The 22,955-nt window shown below is 36.0% G+C and overlaps 1 protein-coding gene across 6 annotated transcripts in view; it reads right to left on the bottom strand.

The window, feature by feature from the left end:
• The window catches only part of SLCO1A2 (solute carrier organic anion transporter family member 1A2), a 118,210-nt gene extending 103,874 nt beyond the window's left edge, over positions 1 to 14,336 (bottom strand). For 5 of the 6 annotated variants that reach the window (XM_025455287.3, XM_025455294.3, XM_025455292.3 and 2 more), the window contains exon 1: positions 14,128 to 14,336. The gene's annotated coding sequence lies outside the window, so the exon portion shown is untranslated. Of the gene's footprint in view, positions 1 to 13,177; positions 13,472 to 14,127 lie in introns of those variants that run through there. The other variant, XM_025455289.3, reaches the window with a different exon arrangement.
• Between the last annotated feature and the right edge of the window lie 8,619 nt (positions 14,337 to 22,955).

Raw genomic sequence — 22,955 nt, 5'->3', positions numbered from 1 at the left:
CTATGATACCTGAATTCACAGGTACTCTTGAATAATCTAGAAGTGGGTTAATCCTCCAAATACTAATATGCATGCCACAAATGATATTTCACTAGACAACTAAAAATACAAATGATTCCTCTATCTTCCATGTTGCGATACAGAGTCAGACATAGAATTTATTTAGTAATGCTACGTTTAAAACTGGAAATTCTCTTGAGCACGTTTAGAGAACATTATGCAATGAGCCTCTCACTTCTCTGAAGCCTGAATATCATTACCTAGCAATATTATGCAGAATACCTTTTGGTCAAGAGTAGAAAAGCCCGTGAGTCCAAATCTCCTTTGAGTACAAAACAGGCTTTCTATATAAAGTAGGGGAAATTATTCTTTTTCTACCAATTATTTTCCTTTTCACACACAGACTACTCAAAGCTATGGAAAGATTCATTTTCCACTCAATGCATTTGCAGGAGGCATTATTAGTGCTCACCAATATCCTCTTTCTTGAGAATATAAGAGATTGTAGTCTTAGCCCTTTTGCATTCAGGTGAGGCCATGTGGCTGATTCTGGCAAGTGAAATATTAGCAGAAGTGATGTGTGTCATTTTCAGGGTGGTCTACTAGGTGAAAAGCCTATCTTTCTCTTTCTTTCGCTGCAGCACTTCCTGATGAGGAGGCCTCTTATCAGGCTGGAGCCCTGAGTGACTTCATGGTGAACATTCCTACTAATCTGTCTTGGACATGGAGTAGGATCAAGAAATAAGCTTTTGTGACTCTTCTCTACAACCTACCATAATATAATAACCAAAGTCAGACTGTCACCCTAACAAAGCTGCTTCTCTTGTCAACTCCACTGAATTTAATAATAGCATACTATGCTCCCACTATAGTTCAGTCTTGGTATCTTGGAATTATCACCAGCTGCTCAAATTCCACATTCCACATGCTCAAGTCAGTTACCAAGACACATGTACTTGAAAGCGTCTTTGCTATTAGGTATGTTTCTTCCTTCTTCTTCTGTTGCAACCAGTGTAACTCCAGTCTATTGTAAGCCAGAACCCTACAGTAACCTACTGTAGTTTCCTAATGCATGTTTCTTACTACATCAGTCTTCTACACAGAATTTTTAAAAGACTTATTCTTAACCTAAAATTCATCAAATTCTTTATCCTAACATTCAAGTCCCACTATAAATTAATCCTAATCTTTTCCAGCTTTATTGGACATCATCTCACTTTATACATTTATTCCCTGCTAAATTCTTTGGTTGTTTTAGTTGTTTCTGTTCTATCATCACGTGTCCTCTTCTTTTCCAGTCTCTATCTTTTCCTTCCATTCCCTCTAGCTGAACAACTGTCCCTAGTGCAACCTTTTTAAATCTTTTAATGACAAAGGCAAGATCTATCATCATTCCCTTCTTGAATATGACTTCTCCACCCACTGAGCTGTTACCACACCTTGAGGATATCTTTTAGATTCAAAAGAAATATGTAATTTGAGTAATTATATTATTGCTACTTTGTGTTAAAAATACCGCATTGCTATGTTGTTTCTGTATTATTTGTGTGACTGACACATTTTTCTCCCACACTGCTATGTTCCTAAGGGCAGAAACTCAGACTTAATTATTCTCCATTCCACAAATATTCTTTTTATAACTAAGGAGCTTAAGCCTATTTACACATTCTGGAGAAAAGTAAGCTACTTGAGTAGTTTCCATTTTCTGTCCTTGATACTGTACTGGCATAGAGCTTAACAGTTTTTGTCTTCGGAAAATGACTTGACATTTACCACCAACATCTTTTGGTATGGAATGTAATTTACATATGCCAGAACATATTAATTATGGTTTTCTTGCCTTGAGTTACTAAACCTTTAGGAAGTTAATTCCATCACCTAATAAGATAAACATAGTATAACACAATTAAATATTTAAATTCCATAAAATAATAATTGAAATACAATCCTAAATTTCCATATTAAGTGGGATTAAGTAACTTCCAGAGTAAATGGGCTTCCTAGTGGAGTGAGACAGAAGCAAATAGTCATATTTCACAACTCTTTGTAAGAAAAATGCCCTTTCATTTGAAAAATGATGAAATATGCTAGCATCTTTACCTTTCCCATTACTATTCATTTAGGCTATACATTGAATTTATAAACAAATTTCATAAAATTTAAATTTTGGCCTATTGCTTAAACTTTGAAAATTATTTAATTTTTTATTACTTTTGTCAGAACATAGTGTAGATTGGTCATTTCTATTCATTTGTCTCTTTAACCTATGTTATTTGGAAAATATTTATTGTAGCTGAAACGTTTCTACTTTGAAACATTTATTGAGAGTGCATAATGAGATACCAAGGAACACAGTGAGTCATAGTCTTATAGCATTTCCAACAGAAGAAATTAAGACACTAAGCATATTGGAAATCCATCCCTGATGCTCAGACATTCCTTGATAATTTAGTCAATCAGGGAGAAATGGATTAAATATTTGTGCTAAGATTTATCAATTTAGAAGCCAAACAGAAACTAAAACTTTACATATTAACAGCCAAGTTTTTGTGGATGAGTCAACACATAAATTAGTAAAATAGCTATATCATTCATTTGGCCTATAATTAATATACTTAAGGGTATTAACCATCACACTTTATATTGTCGGGGATTAGGGCAACTCTCAATGATTAAAAACTAAAAAAAAAAAAAAAAAAAAAAAAAAAAACTAAATCATACCATGGCAGTTACTTCTATTACAGCTAATATTTTTCTTCTGGGGATTCAGAGACCTTTTCTGCATAGTGACTGCCATGCTCTAATACCTAAACACTTTCAGTTAGGATTCCATAAGAAGATCCTGTAACAATAAGAATACAAATACATGCTTTACAGATCACAAGGTAGATCACAAGCTTTTTGTGATGGGTGGGATCAGGTATTCTCTTTAGTTAAAGTAATTGAAATAATCTAAAAAGGCAAATCTAGTATTAAAACTCCATAGTACAGTTTTGGGAAAAAGCCAATTTATGCTTTTGGACATCTGCAAAATACTGTTTATGTGATAATTATTTAAATGGGCTTATATACCTAGGAAAGAAAGCTATATAATACAGTATCACGTTTCTATTGCTAAAGAAATCACTGAGTAACAAGTTCCAGTGGAAAAGTCCATGATGTTTCCAAGGTCTCTTGGTCATCTACAAATGGTGAGAAATACACCTATGTTGGGTAAGTAATGGCAGATTTTTTAAAAATTGCTGTCAAATTCTTCACTTTTTCTTAGTTACATAGGAAATATCAGTAGCATCCCTGGTGATTTTGGACTTGATATTTCTTCACAATGATAGTGTAGAAATGCTTATGAAGTGAAAAAATAAACTAGAGTATAGACCAGATATCTGAATTTTGATGTATCATTATTGACATGAAAATGTAGGTCTTTTGTGTAGGTCTCAGAAAAGTTAAGAATACACATTCCTCTTACCACAGGGCATAGGAAGGCCTTGTCTTTCTCAGAGGAGGGAACTACCATTTTGCTTCTGGTCACCATGGAGATGAAGATGGGAGATTTACATTTGTTCCAGAGCAACACTCTTTGGAATGACTAAGGGAGAGCTGATCAATGTATGTCCTCCTGTGTACCTTACAATAGGAAAGCTATCCAGACTAGAGTCATTTAGACTTGGGTGACCATGATTAAGTTACTCTGAACCTCTCTTCATATGTGACGTGAAAAGAATAATAATTAATTCAGAGATTGACTATGAAGATGAAAAGTCATTGATGAAAATAGTTAAGATTTTGACTATAAATCTGTCCTACAATAAATGCTGGTTGTCTCCCTTTCCCTTTGGAGAAGAATTCTCCTCTCTCCCTCTAAAGCATTTCTTTGGATCCCTGGGTGGCTCAGTGGTTTAGCGCCTGCCTTCATGCCCAGGGTGTGATCCTGGAGTCCCGGGATCGAGTCCCACATCAGGGTCCCTGCATGGAGCCTGCTTCTCCCTTTGCCTGTGTCTCTGCCTCTGTGTGTGTGTCTATCATGAATAAATAAATAAAATCTTTAAAAAATAATAAAGCATTTCCCACAAAAGCAAGCTTTCCACAGCAGAATGAATTGGGCTACACTTTGAAAGGGGGAGGTACCTGCCCACTGTAGAGCTAAGGATGGTGCTTGAGGAAGCATATAACATGCTTTTACTCTATTCTATATCTGAATATGCATATCTGTTTATCCATCTCAGCTTGTGCTCAGTACAATTTAATTGGTACCCATTAATTGCTAAGCACTCGTTGTCTTCCAATTTAGAGCTCCATTTATGGCATGCTCAGTATGTACCAGATACTATTTTAAGTTTATTCAGGTGTATTATCTGATTTAATCCTCATAAATCCTATTAAATAAATACTGTTATTTCCAGTTGTAAAGTAGATAACTTCTGGAGATTTTTTGTACCATATGGTGACTATAGTTAAGAATACTGTTTTGTATGTTTGAAAGGTGCTAAGAGAGTAGATCTTAAAAGTTCTTTTTGTTTGTTTTTTAAAGATTTTATTTATTCTTGAGAGACACACACAGAGAGAGAGGCAGAGACACAGGCAGAGGGAGAAGCAGGCTCCATGAAGGGAGCCTAATGTGGGATTTGATCCTGGGACTCCAGGATTATGCCCTGGGCGGAAGGCAGGCGCCAAACTGCTGAGCCACCCAGGGATCCCCTAAAAGTTCTTATCATAGGAAAAAACATTCGTGACCAAGTGTGGGTGATAGCTATCAACTAGACATATTGTGGTTATCATTTTCAGTATATACATATATTCATCATTATAGTGTACATCTGAAATAATATATGTCAATAATGTCCAATAAAAAGTATAATTTTTATCCCTCTTTTGCAAATGAAAAAACTGAGGCTGTTTGACCTTGAGGGTCATTTCACTTTCTTCTGCTTCAGTTTGTACCAAGTATAATACAACTCCCATGGCAGAGCCAAGATATTACCCTAAATATTCACCATTCCTCATGTTTGCTGAGCACCTATTATATTCCAGGCACTCTTCAAAGTGCATGGGATGCATCAATAATCCAGACAGACAGAACCTCTATCTGCATGGAATTTGCATCCTAGTTTGGGGGGTTACGGGTTCAAGAGCTGTGCCCTTAGCCACTATGGTATACTGCTTCCCCCAACCTCAATTTTCCCTAATTTCTTAATTTGTAAAATCTTTCATTTTCCTTTCATAGCTTAATAGACTAAATCACAAAAATTTTGAAGAAACCAAAATTCTGACCAGACGGAATTAGGAGAAAAAAGACTCTATTTTTAAAGTACTGTCTACATACACTTTATATACATATGTACATTTTATGTATATGTTATTGCTGATTTTCACAAAACTCTATGAGGCTGGTATTTTAAACCATTTACTGATAAGAACTAAGGAGCAAAACAATGAGCTGACATAAAAATTTCATTCTGCAAAAGTAGAGAATAATGATAGGGATTTCCTTACTGTCTTAAAACAATTGCATATTTCAAAATACAGGGATTATATCTTTAAAAGAAAACTTGTCCAAGATCACACAGTTAATATAATCATTCCAATAGTGGAACTCAGGTTTATCAAAGTCCAGACAATTTCTCTACATCATGTTCAAAGAAAAATATTTTTATTCTACTTCCACTATGTCCTGTGGTTTATTTTATGTAGAACCCTGCCAAATTAGCTTGTCTTGGAACTGGATAAACAGGTCAGGCAAAAGAATAATGGGACAAAAATATCTTCTCAAAATATGAACAACTTGTTTGATGTTGAGAATAACAATCTTTACTCAGTATGAGATAGTTTTGCCTTGTTTTTTTTTTTGTTCTTTAATAGTTTCAACTGAAAGTTTGAAAAATTGAATATACTTATTGAATATTTCTCATACTGAAAGATTCCTTGTAACTTATCTTGATTCCCATCCTTCACCAAATTCAACTTGCATTTTCATATTGAGTTTTCTATTGAGACTTTTATTTCTTTGTTCTGTATACAACTAAGAAAATTTTCTCTTGTGGTTTAACAAAAACTCAGCTGAGTGAATGGGCCCTCGTTTTGGAATTATTCCATTCAAGTCTTTTCCATGAGAGTTCAGAACTCATTTTTATCTGCATTGCTATAGCACTTCTCTTGTATGTTAACTTCAATGTACTTCACACATTATGCTCCACAACTGTGGTCATATGATTTGCTTATCTTGCAGTATTCTCCCTTCATCCTCTAGGAATCTACCTCCAGGTTCTTCTCAAATACCACATTTTCCAGGGAATCTCTCATGATTCTTTTAGCTCTTCTCTGGATTTACATAGCTCTTATTTGTATTACTCTTCTAATATCAGTTTATTCAAACATTTACTCAATCACTCAATAAATTTTTATTCAGCTCACTTTGGTATTTGATAATACTTTACTAGTCGGAATTTTGATAACATTGTGATCATGTTCATAGTTTCTATCTTGTACTTCGGTTATATATGCACAAGTGTTATTGCTTCATGTAGCCTGTAAACTACCTGAGAGCAAGGAAGTATGAGTCATCTCTGTAATCCCAATAGTATTTAAGCCCATTACTCAAATATAGCAGGCACTCAATATATATTGTTTAAACAAACATACTCTGAAAAATGAACAAATGAATGAGCAAAAATAATATAAATTTATGATATGTGTGATAAATTTGATAGAATATGAAAATTTACACCTTTTGTAAACAGGTGATAATAATTGTAGGGTTTTATTAAAAAGTAGGAATAAAATATGCAAGGTACCTCACCCATCTTGGGTGTTCAATCAGTGAATGATAGCTATTATAGCCATGGTAACTATACACAAAGAAAGGAACAATATGGTATTAAAGTAGGTGCTTTTTTTATTGATAGCAAACAAAAAAGATTTAAAAAGAAAAAAGGGGAGGGAGAGAGAAAAAAGATAAAGGTAGGTAACAAAAGTGGGCTCAAAACAATAAGGAGAAGTGTTCAAGGAGACAAAAGGGAAATAGAATAAAGACAATAATCTACTCAAATCCTAAATAGGATTTGTATCACAAGACACTTTTCCTGCTCCAATAACCAATGATGCAAAGGCACTTGTCCTGCACAGCATGTCTAGAATTACAAAATTTTACAAAGCCATAAAAGATGTAGGTTCTAAAAGTCCACCCTCTTTGCTGTAAAAAACATTCCTTTAGTTAGGTAGAACCAAGGTCATGATCAGTAAGAAGTGGCACACAAATCCTTACAAGGAAATCATAGATATTGTAGAAAAAGCAAATCTGGTTGAGTTTACCTGGGTTGGAAATAGATTAGAAGAATAAGAGCAAATTCTAAAATTTTTAAAGGATGGAATTTAAGTGGCCAGAAATATTACTACATATATAACAAACTATATATTAATAAATTTAATACTTTTAAAACTGAAATCAAGGATAAGCATTATAAAAAAGAAAAGTAATTTTATCAAAAAACTGTAGACTTAAAAAAATATTTTCATCTTCCTTTTAATTATCCTTTAAACATGTAACTGTAACATGTAAGAAAAGTAATTTTATCAAAAAACTGTAGACTTAAAATCTTTTCATCTTCCTTTTAATTATCCTTTAAACATGTAAACATGGGGCCTATGTAACTGACATGCTGAAATACTTAGTGTGAACTCACCTGAAGGCTAGGATCCTGTGGCCCTACACACATATAGTTGTGATAAAATTGTTTACAATAATTGACTTTATTTTATTAAATATATGCCTCCACTTCCAGAAATATGAGTGATCTGAATAAGCCAACAAGTCTTGCTTGAACAAAACTCCAATCCAAATTAACCCCCATAACTTTCTATGATTTGAAATCTATAATTTTCCTTTTAAGTGTTTTTAGTTCAAAAGTCCTTCAGTAAAAGACAATTCACTCTTGATGGGGAAATCTTTACTATCAACTAATACCCTGGTTGAAGTATGTTAACAGCTACCTAAGAACAAACCCTTGGAGAATGGAATAGGTACCTGAAGACAAGAAAAGAGGTGGGTGGGTGGGGGTAGGACTCCAGCTGCAAGGAAGAGAAAGGAGAAGGGCAGGGGGAAAAGACATAAAAGGCCCTGGTTACCTTATAGTTTCTCAGATCAGGCTTTGGGGCCTACCTTCATTTGTAACCATTTGTTGCACACAGTTAGGCATGATCATTGTTGAAAGCACCAGTTCTACCCTGGTTACAAAGATTTTTTTAAATTTAATTTAATTTAATTTAATTAATTTAATTTAACTTAATTCATTCATAAGAGACACATGGAAAGAGAGGCAGAGACACAGGCAGTGCGAGAAGCAGGCTCCATGCAGGGAACCGGATACGGGACTTGATCCTGCGACTCTAGTATCATGCCCTGGCTGAAGGCAGGCGCTAAACCACCAAACCGGGGATCCCTGGGTGGCGCAGCGGTTTGGCGCCTGCCTTTGGCCCAGGGCGCGATCCTGGAGACCCGGGATCGAGTCCCACGTCGGGCTCCCGGTGCATGGAGCCTGCTTCTCCCTCTGCCTATGTCTCTGCCTCTCTCTCTCTCTCTCTGTGACTATCATTAAAAAAACAAAAACAAAACAACAACAACAACAACAAAAACCACCAAGCCACCCAAGGATCCCCGGTTATAAAGTTCTAAATGTAGCCTGGGTCAGTAGGGTACAGAAGGCCGGCAAGACAAAACAGGGAAAACAAGGGGACTATGGAAACCATTTGTTTCTCTGAAACTTCCTCGGGCTTCCTGAGACAGTATTGGATCCTTAGGAACACTTTTGTTCAGAGTCCTCCACCTACAGAAATGGAACTGGAAAAAGACTCTCAAACAGAGCTACAGTCTTTGAGTATCTTGACATTCAAAGTCAATTTCTGGAGCTTTCCTTGAATTTAAGCTTATAATTAGTATCTGTCTATACCCAGGAGATATTGTTTAAGTGTGCTCAACTTCCATAATAGAAAAGTAAAATCAAAGAATTTGAGGATGTCCTGTTGTCATGGTGAAGAGCAAAAAATCAACAGGATACTGGAAGCTACTATAGTAAGGCTGCTGGTGTAATGGGAAGGATGGGCTTTATTTTTATTTATTTTTTAAAAGATTTTATTTATTTATTCATGAGAGACACACAGAGAGAGGCAGAGACACAGGCAGAGGGAGAAGCAGGCTCCATGAAGGGAGCCCGATGTGGGACTCGATCCCAGGACCCCAGGATCATGACCTGAGCCAAAGGCAGACGCTCACCCACTGAGCCACCCAGGCGTCCCAAAGGATGGGTTTTAGAATCAGGCTAACTTTTGTTAGGATCTAGCTCTTTTTCAAAACTTTATAAACATTTCTTAATTTCTTTTGGCCTTAATTTCCTCATTTACATATGCAAAATATAATATCTATTCTGCAGAGATAAAAGGATAGAGATAATGCATGAAAAGCATTTATTATGCAATTATACTTGGCTATACTACATTTAGCAACTTTTATTTTTTTAAGACTATATTTATTTGAAAGAGTGAGCATGAGTGAGGGGAGGGGTAGGGAGGGAGAGGGGGGAGGGGGAGAATCTCAAGCAGACTCCCTACTGAGCATGGAGCCAGGCATGAGGCTTGATACTAGTACCCTGAGATAATGACCTGAGTCAAGGTTAGAGGATTAACTGACTGAACCACCTAGGTGCTCCTGTAATTATTATTAACTCAGTTCTAGGGTGCAGCTTTGACCAGAGCATGAGGTATTAAGAATTTAAACAACCTCTCTACTTTCACATTTGGCTGCACCTTGATTCTGAATAACTTTATATAACAATCTAATGAAAGCTTAAATGTGTCTATTTTGAGACATAATGTGCTGAGGCTCTTCACTATCCTAAGTCTCACATATCTCTAGTATGTGCTGCTCTTTTGGTATATTTGAGTTTAGGAACTGAATCACCTACAATGGATACTGTGTTGCTTTACCACCAAAAATGAGCTTGGTCACTGTGACCAGTAATCTGAAGTAAATTTTTTTCCATCTATAATACAGGAAAGCATCAGGATATAATGTTTACATATCTTAAAAATAGCTCAACCATACAATTACATTTTACTACAAGTTTTTTTTGTTTTTGTTTTTTTGTTTTGTTTTGTTTTCATGAGAGACACAGAGAGAGAGAGAGAGAGGGAGAGGAAGAGAAAGAGGGAGAGACACAGGCAGAGGGAGAAGCAGGCTCCATGCAGAGAGCCCAATGTGGGACTCAATCCCAGGCCTCCAGAATCATGCCCTGGGCCAAAGGCAGGCATTAAACCACTGAGCCACCCAGGGATCCCCTTTACTATAAGTTTATATTGGGAACTTTGCTTAAGTATTAACTATCACCTATACACCTTTCTTTTCAGCCTGTTCTAGGAATGCATATTTACAACTTAATTAGCCACTTTTGGGGCACCTGGGTGACTCAGCCAGTTAAACATCTGACTCTTGATTTCAGCTCCGGTCATGATCTCAGGGTCATGAGATTGAGCTCTAGATCAGGTTCCATGCTCAGCAGGGAGTCTACTTGAGAATTCTCTCTCCCTCTGCTCCTCTCCACCCTGCTCCTGTTCTTTCTCTCTCTCAAATAAATAAATAAATAAATAAATAAATAAATAAATAAATATTTTAAAATAATTTAATCTATATAAATATACTCAAGTGTATCCACGAGTTCCAGATGCAAATGAGATTATTAATAAGTTAAGATCCATTTGTACAGACAGGGTTAGCAAATGATCAGTGCCCCAAATGGGAAACAGAAATGTGGAATAGTCTATTTTCTGCCCTTTCCTTCTGTATATAAGCAATTTATTCTCTCAGGTAAAGGCAAAAGATGATATAGCAAAATCAAAAACATATTCACTGCTCAAATGTATATTTCTGACATTGTAGTTCATATCAACTTTAGATATTAAAATATTAAGTAGTACTACCAATTAGCCCCATTTACCATGGATTTTAACACCAAATTTCACAGCATAGAGAATAGGAGTGCATAAACCGCAAATGATATAAGTGTCACTAGCAGATGAAGAAAAAAAATCACATCCAAATAAAAGAAGATGAATAGGAAAAGAAACCAGGATGCCTTCAAAATGAGGTGCCTCTAGTGGGTTTTTCATAGTCCTAGCTCAGTGGCTGTTTTTCCATTTGAGAATGCAAATAAAATTACACAATTTCACTGGATCACCATATTATATTTTCCTAAAGTAAATTAAATCACAGATTATTACCACCAGAAAGATTTCTGATTTGTAATACAAAAATCTTAGTGAACCAAACCAATGTCAAACCCAATCTACATTCTCTCGTGCTTTTCCTGCATTAGCAACACAATACAGTTTACAGCATATATTTAGATGACATTTGAAACACCCAGGCTCCTGCTGCCACATATGAATTAATTCTAAATTTTTTAAAAGATTTTATTTATTTATTTATTTATTTATTTATTTATTTATTTAATTTATTTATGAGATACACACACACACACACACACACACACACACACAGGCAGAGGGAGAAGCAGCAAAGCCTGATGCAGGACTCTATCCCAGGACCGCAGGATCATACCCTGAGCTGAAGGCAGCAGCTCAACCGCTGAGCCACCCAGGCATCCCTAATTCTAACTTTCGAGCCCAGGGAGCCCAAATACCTCTGTTTTTTTCGGGACTACCAAGGGACCATGAGGGATTAAGGATCTTGTCAGGATTTCTAGAATTGACTCAAATTGGAGATTTCTAAATCTTTTTGCTGGATCCTAAAAAGATTAGACATCCACAGGCATGTAATGAAAAATGATAAATGACGTAAAATACCTATGAGAAAACCTGACAAAAGCTTCAATAATTGGTAATTCCTGCTGTCTCATTGCTAGCCAAAATAATTAAAAAGTCGACGAGCTTGAACTTCATCTTATCCTTGTTCTCCCTCTAACTAGCTATATTAAGTAATTCTTTTTTTTTTCTTTAAGTAATCTCTACACCCAACATGTGGCTCAAACTCATGATCCTGAAATCAAGAGTCCCATGCTCTTCTGACTAAGCTATGCCAGGCATCCCTGTGTTAAGTAACTCTTAAGACATTTTCTACTTTCTGTCCTCATTTCAATAGGACATGTAATCTTATTTATATCTTGTCTTTTGAGAAATAAATGGCTATTTTGAAGATTTAAAATACTATATAAATTATTGAAATTAACATCATTATTATGAAAAATAAATTCAATAATAATAATAATAATAAATTCTACTTAAAAATCTCTCTTTATAAAGTAGCTCAAATTTGATTCACTTGCTTTGACTGTCCTAACCCACCTCTATCCTGACATAGATGACATGCTTTTAAATCTAAATCTATTACCATGATTCATAAAGAAGTCTTCAGACTAAATGGTAAAACATTATATATGTGTAGAAAATACTTAGGTAGAACAATCAGCCACAGTATATTGAAGTAAAGGGAGGATTGAAGGAAGGCAAATATATAATCCTAAGAAATCCTGTGGATTTCTAAGAAGTCCCATGTTTATTGTAAAGGATAAGTTGTTGAAAAAAGACTTTAAAGTTGAAATAATTCACCTTTGTGTTCCTGAACAGTATTTACATACAGAAATAGATCACAGTACAGACCCTTTGAACAAGTGGGATTTTTGATATCAGAGAAAAAGCCTTACTCTTTTCCCTACACTTCCTATAAAATTTACTTTATGGGGCCAGTTCTTTTCCTGATATTAAATGGAATCACAGACAGGTTGCTCTACTTTCTGTTGAATTTCAAAAGAAAAAAAAAAAGCCCTTTGGTTAAATTAGTCCTGCAAAAAGGTATTTGAACTTCATTTAAATTGCAGCTTTTTTCCTCCCACTACAACATATCCAAGCTCTATGGTTGGGAAAAAGATCCTGGTTTCTCTATGTTCTGGGTCAGCTTCTCCTGGCCTCTTTCCTCAGCCCCACTTCAGGCCTCCCTTCACAGTTGGAGAAGTATGTTTCTGTGTCCTCCAGAGTTGAAACTTATATGAGGGATGTTAACAGGGCAGGAAATGTCATCCTTGCTTTCTATGGCCTTGAAAGTTATTTAAAACAGACTCTCTTGGCCCTTCTATGGGTCTTTGGATATGCTCCCCCTTCATTCATGATCACTAACCTGCAGTGTCCTCGGCAGGGTACATGCACTTCCTCTGACAGTCACACACAAGTTCTTCAAAATTTTGCATGCATCACCCACTTTGAGCCTCTCTGCTGAGGTCTCATCACTGCTCCATATAATCCAATCAGTCCAGGTGGAAGACTGACCCAAACTAGTGATGGTTGACCCACCACTGACTGGATATTGCTCCTTTTCAAATGTAGTTCTTGCTTCCTTCCACCTCCTGGCAGGAGGTTTCACTCACAGCTTTGCTTTCTAGACTTTTTAGCATGAGTCAGACACCAGTCCCTGTGTCCACCAAACTGCAGAGGACAAATATAAAGCCCTCTGAGCAAACCTGCACAAGCAGTGGGGGAGGGGTAAAGGGAGCCCATGCAGGGCTTATCTGATGATTGCAAGATCATGACTTTAGCTGAAACCAAGCGTTGAATACTTAACCAACTGAGCCACCAAGGTGCTCCTCTTATTTTTGAACTTTGAAAGAAAACAGCAATAAATGGTGTGTGTGTGTGTGTGTGTGTATGCATATATAGTATTTCAGGGGAGAAAGAGAGGAACATGGGGCTTGATCAGAATGAGAAAGATGGGTTTGGAGGAATTAAATAAACAAGGAGCAGTCTAAAAGACCATGGGCAAAGCAAGAGAAAAGAAATACTATCTGGAATCACTTTAACTCATTTCAAATGGTCTAAACCACTCGTAACTACGTATTTGAAAAAAATCAAAGTATATATCCATGTGTGTGTGTGTGTGTGAACAAGCAATATTATTACAATTATGTAGTCCAGCATTACACAGAATTTTTGTCAGTACCAGGAAATTATAGACAAAGTAATTAGAAAACCCAAGGAGTCATATTTCTGAGTAATACATTTTCATTGCATTTTTAAAAGCAAAAATAACTGAATTGAAACTCACAACAACCCAAATAAATGAACTCCCTTTACCTTATCATTCACCATCCTCTTCATTCACTGCTGCTTCTATACTGTAAGATCATCAGATTTTTTTAAAATTACACACTGAGTAACCAATATGTATAAATCTCTGCACATGTGTAATGTAAGTGGAGCTTCTTGTCCTGCAGAGAGTCAGTTATAAATAAAGGAATCTTTGTTTATATAAGTTTTAATCCTTTGATAAAGTTTCTTTGGCTTTGAAGGTTATGTAAAACAGGTTATAGAAAAGATTAGTCACTTGGAACCAGGGACTCCTCCCTTGCTGTTTTTTCTTAACTGTTAACCCTTACATGTCTGTGGCTCTGACTATAACATCGTGTTAAAAGAGTAAAGAAAAAATCAGTTAGTGAGGAAGTAGTAAATTAAGAAGTATTTAACTTGCAAAGCCTTCAGTATTTTTCTTTTGTGCCTTAACAAGTCTTTCATAAGTCAAGGAATTACTTACTGGTTTCTCATTTATTAAACAAAAGGCTAATATGGTTAACATTAGTTTAATTTTCTGAGTGACTGGATAACCTAAGAAAAGATGATGCCAAAATAAGAATAAGCTTGGAAGCAATAAACTTGGAACACTGCTGTGGACAGGAACGTTCACTTCTATAGGGTACCACCATTTCTGAACAGTAGACTGATGGGAGAAAATCAATGTTTACCAATTATTTTATTGGTAACTTGCTACACAGATTGGATGAGTGAAAGATTAGGGGCTATGTCATGTGTTCAGGTGGTCATATCCAGGTAAAATGGATGAAAGATGAAAGGATGGTTAGATTAATATGCTACAAATGCTATGGGATGCTTACAAGCACTGGCTAAACCAGCTCTAGTGCTATGAGTTGTGGTCTTGGACATGCTCATTAGCTTCAGTTTTTTAACCCATGCTAAAGGGTAATTATGGCACCTACATCAAATAACAGCAGAGATTATCTTTCTTTCATTCAACAAATATTTGCCAAATGCCTATTCATGACAGACACTATCATGGTTGGTAAGAAGTGTAGATCTCTACTTTATAGATGTTTTTGTTCTGATAATAGGAAGACAATAAACAAGTCAACATAATAAGATTAAGAGGGAATCTCTTCCCCTCACTAGGCCTATTTAATAAATATATTTTAAAAACTCTAAGGGGCTGGGAGAGAGGCAGGATTATGATGGGACTTAATATTTTCAGAACTGAGATGTGTTTCTGAGGCCAATCTACCAACTCTGTTTATAATTTCATTTCCTGTGTACTTTTAGGTTTGAAGCTGTTTAGAAACAAAAGAAAGCTTTATTCTACCAACCATTCAGAAATTGTTTTAAGATAGCCATGGGGATCTTTGAACATATTTTTTTCAATTCTTATTTTTAAAGTGAATAACAAACTCACTTTTTGAGTGACTGTGTTCTATCTTGTCTGTAAGCCCTGCCCCAATCACACACACACACATAGACACACACAGACTACACACACACACACACACACTAAAAGGGGGTAGCCTGCTTTACTGACTCCACATGCCTGTCTGCCTGGGACTTTTATTTGGCAACTTACAGAACCAGGATCTTCGACATGATACTGACCAGGCTGGATTTTTATCTGCAAAGAAGGGACTGGGATACACCTTTAGTGAACAGCTTTTCCAGTGGACTCACCAGCCAAGTGCAAAGGAACACACACACAGATCTTTAGGTACAACGCAGAATATGGTTATGTAGTACTGAACATTTTCAATAAAATATATTTATTCAAAGAAGAGGCATCCAAAAATAACAGAAGCCTTCTTTAAACTCCTTTTACTGTTTGCTTCCCTCAAGTCCTCATCTCAAATTTGCAGCTCTGGATATAGTGTTCTTTGGTAATAATTCCACCATAAAGATTCTGATAGTCTGGATCATAGGATTGAGTTTCTTGCCGCATTGGAAGATGTGGCAACTATTGAGTGATAACTCATTAAACCCTAAGTTCTGGCCGAAATATCATCTCACCACACTGGCAAGCATGCTGTATTGATGCTCGTTCTAAAACCATACAATATACAGACGAACCATTGGGTGGATAAGATTAAAGAGGGTTCAGAAAACTATGCTTTGGGGCTAAATCTGGCCTGCTATTTACTTTTGTAATCAAAGTTTTATTGGAACACAGCCACACTCAACCATTTAAATTTTGTCTCTGGCTGCTGTCAATAAAAGCATTGAATAGTTGTGACAGTGATCTTATAGCCTACAAAACCTAAATTTTTACTATTTAATCCTTTACAGAAAAAGTTTGCTGACCCCTAGTATAGAATAATGCTTTTAGTAGTAGCAATATCAGTGTGAAGTCATGTCAGCTGAAGTTCTGATAAAAATTGGGACTTACGGAGATCCCTGGGTGGCGCAGCGGTTTAGCGCCTGCCTTTGGCCCAGGGCCCGATCCTGGAGACTCAGGATCGAGTCCCACGTCGGGCTCCCTGCATGGAGCCTGCTTCTCTCTCTGCCTGTGTCTCTGCCTCTCTCTCTCTCTGTGTGACTATCATAAATAAATAAAAATTAAAGAAAAAAATTGGGACTTATGGCTATTCAGACATCAATGTGAAGTGCTGGAAAGAGTCTATGTGTGGCTAGTGACCCACTACCATCCTTTCCTCACATAATCTTTGAATTGTGGTTTTATCAGTGAGTAGTGTGGTTCAGAAGCTTCGTTCCGAGTCTGCATATCCGACTTACCTCTCTCTGAACTTAAAACAACTATGTGTGTTCCCTTCACTCTATTACACACATTCTTTCCTCTCAGCACTTGTTAGGGAGTTCCCTCATAACTTTTTAAAAATATATTTATAGTATTTATTTTTTCAAGTTTTATTTAAATTCCGGTTAGTTAACCAACAGTGTAATATTAGTTTCAAGTATACAATTTAGTGATTCAACACTTATATACAACACCAAGTGCTCATCACAAGTGCCCTCCTTAATCATCATCATGTATTTACCCCATCTTCCCACCCACCTCCCCTCTGGTAACCATCAGTTTGTTCTCTATAGTTAAGAGTCTTTTGTTTTTCTTTTTTGCTTTTGTTTTTTGTTTGTTTGTTTGTTTTTTTTTTTTTGGTTTGTCTCTTTCTTTTTTTCCTCTATGATTATTTTGTTTTTTAAATTCCACATATAAGTGAAATCACATGGTATTTGTCTTTCTCTCACTGACTTACTTCACTAACATTATGCTCTCTAGCTCCAACTGCATCATTGCAAATAGCAAGACTTCATTCTTTCTTATGGCCAAGTAATATTCCATTGCATGTATATGCCATATCTTCTTTATCCATTCAGGACCATAGCAACTTATTAGATATGTCTCCCTGAGGTAAGGGAAACAAAGGCAAAAATAAACTATTGGGGATTCATCAAAATAAAAATTTTCTGCACAGTGAAGAAAACAATCAATAAAACTGAAAGGTTTTAGGAATGGGAGGAGATATTTGCAAATGACTTCTCTGATAAAGTGTTAGAATCCAAAATATATTTAAAAAGACTTATACAATTCAACACCCAAAGCCCAAATAATCCAATTTTAAAAAGGGCAGAATACATGAATAGACATTTTCTGAAGAAGATATACAGATGGCCAACAGACACATGAAAAGATACTAAATATCATTTATCATCAGGGAAATATAAATCAAAACCACAATGAAATATAACCTCACACCTGTTAGAACGGCTAAAATCAGCAGTTAAAAACAAAAACAAAAACAAAAAAAACAGGTGTTGACCAGGTTATGGAGAAAGGAGAACCCTCTTGCACTGTTTTTGGCAATGCAAACTGATGAAACCGCTCTGAAAAACATAGAGATTCCTCAAAAAGTTAAAAATAGAACTATCTTATGATACAGCAATTGCACTATTAGTAATTATTCAAAATAATACAAAAAAACACCTTACTAATTCAAAGTGAGACGTGCATCTCTCATAATTTTTTTTCTGTACTCTGTTTTTAAAATGTGGAAAGTTACCTTTTTAGGAAATCCTTAATTTAGACACAAACATATTTTATGGGGCTTCAGGAACACAAAATTAGTTTGATCATACATACTTCTTGGTTTACTTGTTCCCATCTTTGTCCATGCATGGATGCTTTTATTTGCAAAGCCTAGACCTTATCAATAAACTGCATCTAACTGTCTAATTTTCCTCAACCCACCTCCTGTCTCACACAGCTCAAGGTAACCATCCACCTGAATCTTGTGTTCATTGTGAATCTTTCGTTCATCATTTCTTTGCTTTCATTTTTATGTAGCTTTGCATTTATGCATATTCCTGGAGAGAGAGAGAGTGTGTGTGTGCACCCATGCATACATGTATATATTTAATTGTTTTAAACTTCATAAAGAAAGTTTCAGGCTGTGTGTAATTTGAGGGTACTCAAATTTTTTACCTATTGCTGTGATTCATTTATTTTGGTGGATATTATATCATTGTAGTTATTTATTTTTATTGCCAAATAAAACTCCATTGGGTAAATTTACCACAGTTATCACTTTGCCTTTGAGGACATGTGGATTTGTGAGATTACAGAAAATATGTATTGGTCCCTGCTTCTTGTTCCTGGTACAGAGCTCCCCAAACCCTTTTAATTTCTAAAGTGATATGAGCACTAAGGGTATCTTGTTCTAATATTTGTTTTTGACCCCACCCCTGACACAGGGTTCCTGGATATTCTATTGAGAGAACTCTAGATGGGATCCTGGGAGGGCTCCTGCATGTGGGCTGATCACAGAAAGACCAAACTATGATTAAAAGCTTGGAATTTTCAGTTTCACTCTCCCCCCGCCCCCATCTTACAATCTGAGGAGAGATGCTGGAAATGGACTCAAATATTGAATATGTTTATGTAAGAAAGACTCTATACAATCCCAATAGTATGGGGTTCAGAGAGCTTCCAGTTTGGAGAATACAACCCCGTACCAGAAGGGTGACATACCACAACTTCATGGAGACAGAAGGGCCTGAACTTAAGACCCTCTTGGACCTTGCTATATGTATATCCCCACCTGGCTGTTCATCTTTGTTCTTTATCATATATTTAACAAACTGGTAAATATAACTGTTTCCTTGAGTTCTGTGAGCTGCTCCAGCAAATTAATCAAACCTGAGGAAGGATAATGTGAACCTGTGATTTGTAGCCAAATCGAATAGAAGTCGTGGGTAACCTGGGAGATGTACTATTTGTAATTGGCATCTGAAGTTGAGGGCAGTCTTCTGGAATAGAGGCCTTGTGAGATCTGACTCTCTCTCTAAGTAGATAGTGTTGGAATTAAGTACAATTGTAGGACTACCCAGCTAGTGTTTCAGAGAATTGCTTGATATGGGGAAAACCTCACACACATCTGGTAACCACAAGTGTCAGAAGTCAAGTGCCCTGTATGAATGTGGTAGTGGTGTCAAAGTAAAGATATACAGAAGAGAAAGATAGGAGGAAAGAATTGGATTTTTTCCCTATGCAAAAGGGAGAACTGTAATTTTCAAACACAGAAATGCTTCTCTGGATTTTGCTATTAAGAAGACCTCTTGTTGTACAAGTGCAAAAACTTCTTTTGAAAATAGACTTACCTGTGGGAGGATGCAACTGAGGGGATGTGAATGTTCAACTTTAGGAGGTATATCCAAACTCTTTGCTGGTAATTATGTTACTTTATACTCAGCAGCAATGCATGGAAGATGCTATTGAAATACAGACTTGGTATTTTCAGACTTTTTCATTTTTCTCAAAAGGATGGATATAAAATGATATTTCACGATAATGATGTGTAATTCCTTGATATGATGTGTAATTCCTTGATTAAAAAAAGATTGGACATTTTTTAATATGTTTATTGGCTCTATGAGTTTATCCTGTGGTATGCCTGTTCATTTCTCTGGTCTATTTTTCTATTTGGCTGTTTGTGCTTTTATTCATGAGGAAGTGTTCTCTTATATTACTGATTCTAATTTGTTAGCTCTAGGCATTGTAAATATTTTCTCTCACTTTGTTACTTGTCATACTTGTCATTTCATTCTTTATGTTGGCTTTTGATGAACAAAAATTCTTACTTTTAGTATAGTCAGATTTTTCAATTTTTAAAAATATATTGCCAATGCCTATTTGTAACAAGAAAACTGTCCAAAATTTTTTTATTTAAATTTAATTAATTAACATAACATGTATTATTAGTTTCAGAAATAGAGTTCAGTGATTTATCAGTTGCATATAATGCCCAGTGTTCATTACATCACATGCTCTTCTTAATGTCCATCACCCAGATATACCATCTTCCCACCCACTTCCCCTCCAGCAATCCTATTTGTTTCCTATGATTAAGAGTCTCATATGGACTGTCTCCCTCTCTGATTTTGTCTTATTTTATTTTCCCCTCCCTTCCCTTATGATCCTCTGTTTTGTTTCTTAAATTCCACATATGAGTGAAATCATGGTAGTTGTCTTTCTCTGATTGAATTATTTCACTTAGCAAAATACCATCTAGTTCTACTCTTGCAAATAGTAAGAGTTCATTTTTCCAATGACTGAGTAATATTCCATTGTGTGTGTGTATATACATATATATATATATATATATATATATATATATATATATAGTGATACACATATATCACTTCTTCTTTATCCATTAATCTGTCAATGGATATCTGGGCTCTTTCTATAGTTTGGCTATAGTGGACACTGCTGCTATAAACATAGGGATACAGGTGCTCCTTCAGATCACTATGTTTGTATCCTCTGGATAAATACCTAGTAGTGCAATTGCTGGGTCATAGGGTGACTCTATTTTCAACTTTCTGAGACACTCCCACACTGTTTTCAAGAGTGGTTGTATCACCTTGCATTCCCACCAGCAGTGTACAAGAGTTTCTTTTTTTCCCACATCTTCGCCATTTGTTGTTTCCTGTCTTGTTAATTTTAGTCATTCTGATTGGTGTGAGGTAGTAGTTCATTATGTTTTTTTTAAATATTTTATTAATTTATTCATAAGAGTCACAGAGAGAGAGGCAAAGATAAAACCAATTCAAAAATAAAGTGCTTGACACAGGCAGAGGGAGAAGCGGGCTCCATGCAGGGAGCCCGATGTGGGACTCGATCCTGGGATTCCAGGGTTATGCCTTGAGCTGAAGGCAGATGCTCAACTGCTGAGCCACCTAGGCATCTCTCTCATTGTGGTTTTGATTTGAATTTCCCTGATGTCAAAAGATGTTAGCATTTTTTGTGTGTCTGTTGGCCATTTGTATATCTTCTTTGGAAAAATATCTGTTCATATCTTCTGTCCATTTCTTAACTGGATCATTTGGTTTTTGGGCATTGAGTTTGTTAAGGTCTTTATAAATCTTGGATATTAGCCCTTTATCTGATAAGACACTTGCAAATATCTTCTCCTATTCTGTAGGTTGCCTTTTGATTTTGTTGACTGTTTCCTTTGCTATGTAAAAGTTTTTATATTGATAAAATCCCAATAGTTCATTTTTGCTTTTATTTCCTTTGTTTTTGGAGACATGTCTAGTAAGAAGTTATTGCAGCCGAGGTCACAAGTTCACTGCTGCTTGTGTTCTTCTCTAGGAATTTGATGGAGTCCTGTCTCAGATTTAGTCTTTCATCTATTTTGAGTTTATTTTTATGTATGGAGTGAGAAATAGTCCAGTTTCATTCTTCTGCATGTGGCTGTCCAATTTTCCCAACACCATTTGTTGAAGAGATTGTTTTTTTTTCCATTGAGTATTCTTTCCTGACTTGTTAAAGATTACCATAGAATTGAGGGTCCATTTCTTGGTTCTCTATTCTGTTCTACTAATCTATGTGTCTGTTTTTGTGCTAGTACCATACTGTCTTGATGACTACAGCTTTGTAATAGAGCTTAAAGTCTAGAATTGTGATGAACCTAGTTTTGATTTTCTTTCCAACATTCCTTTGGCTATTCAGGGTCTTTTTTGGTTCAATACAAATTTTAGGACTATTTGTTCCAATTCTGTGAAGTAAATTGATAGAATTTTTTTTTCTAGAATTTAATTTTATTGTAGTACATTAAGAGTCATGTATGCCAGGAAAGCCAGTAATTATTCATAAGCTTAGTAGTTCACCACAGTTTTAGAAAGCACATAATACATTCAAATAAGGCATTACAGAAAGTTTTGTAAAGAATTAAATGTGTCCTGCAATCCTTTTTAAAAAAAAGCCTTGGTCCATTCTGAAAGATCAACATTGAATTTTTAAAAATCAAAAGAAAAGTTTTTTCCCACAAAAATACACGAAGAACCACTTGCTGGCATTTATATTTTGAGTGCCTGGGATAACAGGCCGGTGTTCAAAGGCAGTTCATAACAGGTTGTACCAGGACTCGTTGCATCTGATTTAGCACCAAGTAAGAGTAAATATCCCACTGAAGATGTAGCTGATTTTTTCATCCACCTCTCATCGCCCCACTCTTCCTGCCAGGCCACAGGACATAAGCACGCATCCTTGTTGCCCTACGAAGAAATCAAATTCTCTTCGCTTTTAAAGGGCTACTTACTCAGGCTACACACACAGGTGGAGTTCTTGCCCTGCTGACGGTGGCAGGGAAACCCAGCAGCTGCCCATTGCTTTCACTAGGAATAAAGTCCTTCAACAAACTCAGTTACCTTCCTGGTCCTTTTTAACCTCTCATGTAAATCCTTTTAATTGCTACTAATTTGATTAGTTTACTAATTTTGATTGTTTACTAATTATGATTGTTAAGCGTGTCAGGGAAATTCACCCCAGGCATAACTGATCTATTTCTACTTCCTGAGGACCCAGTATGCTTGCTTTTATGTAGGGACCATGGGTT

This window comes from Canis lupus, chromosome 27, assembly GCF_003254725.2.
Source record: "Canis lupus dingo isolate Sandy chromosome 27, ASM325472v2, whole genome shotgun sequence".
NCBI classification, from domain to species: domain Eukaryota; kingdom Metazoa; phylum Chordata; class Mammalia; order Carnivora; family Canidae; genus Canis; species Canis lupus.
The sequence above is the reverse complement of the archived record's forward strand: the minus strand, read 5'-3'. Positions and strand labels throughout refer to the sequence as shown.